Source organism: Silene latifolia, chromosome 1, assembly GCF_048544455.1.
Source record: "Silene latifolia isolate original U9 population chromosome 1, ASM4854445v1, whole genome shotgun sequence".
Lineage (NCBI taxonomy): Eukaryota > Viridiplantae > Streptophyta > Magnoliopsida > Caryophyllales > Caryophyllaceae > Silene > Silene latifolia.
The window spans coordinates 179,262,154-179,267,382 of NC_133526.1; positions in this window are offsets into that span (position 1 = coordinate 179,262,154).

Here is a 5,229-nt window from a genome sequence, read left to right on the forward strand (position 1 = left end):
TAGTGGATGATATGTTACGGAGCTAGCAGCGTTAACAACATTTGTGGACAGTAGTTGGTATTTATGGAGTTAGTGTCGAGAGAGATATAATGTGGTGGATACGACATTGTGAGAAATGTTGTGGAGATAGGGGAATTGGTGTTACGAGTTCATGTTTTGTAGGTTGGAGTTTTGTTTTGAGTCCTTAGTTGCGTTGTTGTGTCTTGATCGAGTTAGTATGTTTGTTTTCATGTATGGGTTGAACTTCGGGGACGAAGTTCTTTTTAAGGAGGGAAGACTGTAATACTACGGTTTTATGAGTCTCTGGGTACTCTATCGAGTGGGCTTTACTCTGTCGAGTAAGGGTGTTTTTTTTTAAGAAACAGTATTCTGCCTGTAGGGTACTCGATCGAGTAGCCCAGGTACTCGATCGTGTAAGTGGCACTCGATCGAGTACGTTAGTTACTCGATCGAGTAAGTCGGTTAACGGGTAATGTTTTGACGGGTTTTGTTAATAACGCGCATTAGTATATATTTTATGTCGTCTTCTTCCCTAAACACTTTTCATAAACCTAATTCACTCAAAGGAGATTTCAAACTACGTTGTTCTCTTCATCCGCGTTATTGGCAAATCCCGGAGCTTGAGAGGTCGGATTTCGTTGTTCTTTGTGTCCTTGTGATCCTTGCGTCAAGGGTAAGTCCTACATACCAATTTTATAGCGTTTGATTGACTTTGTAAACCCTAATTTATGGGATTGGGGTTTTTTGTGATTAGTTGTGTTGTTAGTAATTGTATGATTATGTGTTAGGAGGAGGATTCGTAGAGGAGAGATTTTGAGACAGCTGCGAAGATCGTCTGCTGGTGTTTGCATTCCAGGTAGGGTTTCCCTACTCAGTATTAGTCACATAATGTGGTTTGGTGCTTGATTATGATTGTTGTGAAAAGTATCATATTGGTATTGTGACGGTTGTTGGATTTTGTCATTGTTGATTGTTGTTGATTGTATCTGTCTGTGTTCTTCGGGGTGCGTCCCTGGCTGAGTGGAGTCACTTGCGGGAGTGGCTTCACGCCCATGATTCGCCTTATGTGGAACCCGCCACAGAAGGGATGTGCACATTAATGGATTTGGGTTTATCGCTCGATAGAGATGAGCGGGGCTTAGGTGGGAATGGCTGCGGTCCCCCACTGGCGGCGAGGAGTAACCTGTTGCGATGGGTGCTCTGGCAGAGCTACACACTTTAGTGTGTAGTCAGTATTGAGGAGTTGATGATGGAGTTCGGGTTGATGTGACGATTGAGCTGTTTTGATACTTGTCTTATTGTGATTGTATTGTGTGATTAGTACTGACCCCGTTTAAATGTTTTAAAAACTGTGGTGATTCATTCGGGGGTGGTGAGCAGTTATTGAGCAGGTATGAGACGATGCGTATGGGATAGCTGGGATGAGTCGCCACGTTGCAGTTTAGAAGTCTTCCGTTGTGTCTGACACTTTATAGTATTTTTGATAGTAGACAGTTTTGAGAACTTGTATTTCCTTTTATCAGTTTTGGTTTTGAACATGTAATCACTTAAACTATATTTACTTTTAAAGTACGTTTCTTTATTGTCTTTTGATTATCATTGCCTCGGGTAACCGAGATGGTGACGTTCCTATACCTGAGTGGTCCTGGTAAGGCACTTGGAGTATGGGGGTATCACACCGATTTACCGCCTCGGGAAACCAAGATGGTAACACCTCCTAATTACCTTGGCCGGGTAAGAAGGGGGTGTTACAAAGTGGTATCAGAGCGACGATTTTGGAACATAAACCAATGAACCAAAATGAATCTAGGAGTGTCTAATAAAATGAACCCGACATGAGTATAATAGTAGGTCAGTTTTGGGTGAGAAGGATCCCTCATTTCAAAACTAGATCCTATTGTTCCGGTTGGTCACTACGTGGGTGGTTATGAGCCGGGAAACGTGAAATGTTGCATGATTATACTTGTGTTATAATTTTGTTGTGCATCAGTGCATGATTTACTCACTCAAATGAAATGTGACCATGTTTGGAAGTTGGATGAAATAATCAATGAGCGTAACGTGTTTTAGGGCGGTTTTTATATGTCGATGTGTGAAAACTATGTGAAATGTGGTTTGATTACATGTATTCTATAACAAGTTGATATGATTCTTACATGATGTAGTTATTCATTTGGTACATGTTAATATGCAAATATTGGATGAAAGGAACAATGTGTATGACGCGTTTTGGTGAATCGTTATTACGTGTTAAGAGTGTGAGTGGCGTTAGCCCCGTCCTTTAGCATTTCAATACCGTATATATGTTTGAATTTCATTAATGCTATAGTTAGAGTGTGATTGGTAATGGTTGTTAGTAAAATAGTTGCTAGTATAAGAAAAGTAATCCTTAGTCGGAAATTGCAAACCATAGAGAAGCACCCAGCCGAGTGTGAGCTAATACTCGACCGAGTACCAGTCACTCGACCGAGTGAACCATACCACTCGACCGAGTGGACCAATTTCCAGAAACTTGAAAATTTCTGGAAGTGAGTCACTCGACCGAATGGAGAAGGCACTCGACCGAGTGGACTCAGCACTCGACCGAGTGGACTCAGCACTCGACCGAGTGCCATTTTCTGGGTTGTGAAATTTGCAATATTTGTATTATTACATTGTTTCTTGCATTTCTTCATCATTTCTCATAGCAAAAATACCAAAAATCTCTTTAAAGTTTTTTCTAAAACTCCATTATGGATGATTGTTGCTTGGACTTAGGTTTTCTACTCCATTCTATCCTCTTAATTCTTGCTAATTAAACAATGTAAATGGTTTTCCCATTACTCTTAATTTGTTCCAAATTAATTTCGTTTAAATCCACTCGATTCCTCCAAATTTCGCCAATTAAATGCATGTCTTGTTTGATTCCTTATATTAATCACCTTTTTATACCATTTATGATGTCAAGTGCAAAATTTTCATGTTGAATTTTGCCCAAAAATGAACTCGAAAATATATGTTCTTGAATCAATAATTTGAGTTTGTATTTGTTGCTAGGGCAGAGCACGAATCGGATATCCGATCCGAATTGACTTTCGGATCGGATATCCGTATCCAAATTTCCATTTTTTCACTATCCAATATCCGATCCGAATCATTCGGATATCCGAAATTTGATATCCGAAAGTTTTGGATCGGATATCCGAATATCTGCTATCCGACACATTTTGAATAAATTGCTTGTTTTTAAAAAAAAAAAATTAAAAAAAAGCCATTCATTTGATGTTAGATCCTGTCACTATTTTTTTACATACAATATACATTTAAAGGACCACAACTAACAAATTTCACACTATTAGATCTGCTTTAGACTATACCCAGAAATTGAACAAAATATCGATTTCAACAAAACCCTTCGGCGTCTTTTTTCACAATCATAATTTGAGGTCGTTTATTCATATCGTCAGTTCGTCACAGGTATCGTGTCTTAACCATTGTCACTTTTGAGTTCATGGACAGAAGGTGACTTGGAATTTGGTAATATATGGTGAAATCAGAGAGGTTTTGGGTAAAGTATCTCTTTTTGTGAGAGCTAGCAAAATTAAAAAAGTATTTGAAGATGAACATAAGAAAAGATCAGTAATTGGTATAATGTGATGTGAGGGTGAGGGAAAATCAAGAAGGTGAGGTAAGAGGACATAGAAGCGGCGGAAATGAACCAACATTAGGTTTCAAGTGAAAAAAGTACATTATACTCCCTCCATTTAACATTTATCACTCCATTTCAATATAATACCCCTCACATATAATGGGGAAATGGGGTGATAAATATTGAATGGAGGGAGTATATAATAATGGATTAATGAGTGTGTATTTAATGGGCTATAACCAAGCCCAAAGTTCAGAATTCCAAAAAAAGGCATATTTGTAAATTTTCGGATCGGATACGGGTATCCGAAATTTTTTAAACTGATATCCGATATCCAATCTGTATCCGAAAGTTTCGGATCGGATATTCGATCTGAATGTATTTTTCGGATCGGATATCCGCTTTTTCGGATCGGATACAGATCGGATATCGGATCGGTTCGGATAATCGGATTTTTTTGCTCAGCCCTATTTGTTGCTTGATTAATGGTTTAACAAGGACCAAAGTTTGGTTGTTGTTGCTAATTATTGTTGTACATTTGAACTGTGTCTTGAAAATTTTATCCCAAAATTTCAAAGCCTTGATGTCGATGTTTGAGTTTCAATTTATCTTTCGTGTTTAAAAATTTAGGCTAATTGACTAATGAGGTCATTATCCTTATTAGTAACGACATGAACCACTTTGAATCAAAATTCCACCATAAAATGTTGTCCAAATCTTTTGAAGTTTTATTTTAAAACGAATGATTCTGATCTTTGCACTCGATACTTGACCCAATTGTTTCTTGGTATTTAGTGCCTGTGGGTGTTGCGTTGTGTTGTAATAAACTAGCAATTTCGCCTTACAAATGGTTCAAGATTTAGCATTTATGTTAGTTATATCGACGAATTCGATTTTATACTCCATTTATTTTTGTCTAATTATGACGTGAAGATTCAAATGTTGTTTAATGATGCTAGGCATGGTCTCAAGATTTGAAAATGTTGTTTTAAAGTTTTCTTGAATTAATCGAGTAGTAGGATTTCAATTTTGTTACTAATGCTATGTAATGTTTTAAGTTGGGAATTTCGCCTTAAAATCTTGCCCAAATTTTTGGATTTTCATGTTTGAAAACTTGGCTTAATTGTCTCATAGTGCCACAACCTTGTCAATGATGATATGTGTAGAAATTATAGTGTTGATGCTCAAATTTTGAGTTTGTGCTAATTACTTGGTTTTATTGTTCAGCGAGTTTACAATTTTGTTAATGATGTTATATATGGGCTTAAGTCGAGAATCTCATCTTAAAATTTTGCCCCACATTTTTTTATATATACCATGGTGTATAAGATTAAGTTTTAAATATTGTATTTGAAACGTAGTTTCATTGTTTCGTAGTGTTGCAATGTTTGTTAAATATGTGTGGTCTTACTTACATATGGATCAATGCTTTGTTTACCCTTTGGGTCGTATAGTTTTGATGAGTAAAGACGTGTAGGTAATTGTTGAGTGGTAGTTGGGCAAATGCTAATAATTTGTGATGAGTGGTGTTGTATCTGAGAGTTATGGGTGTGAAACATTTGTTTTATTGGGATTGATGTGAGTTTGTTCATTTGATGTGG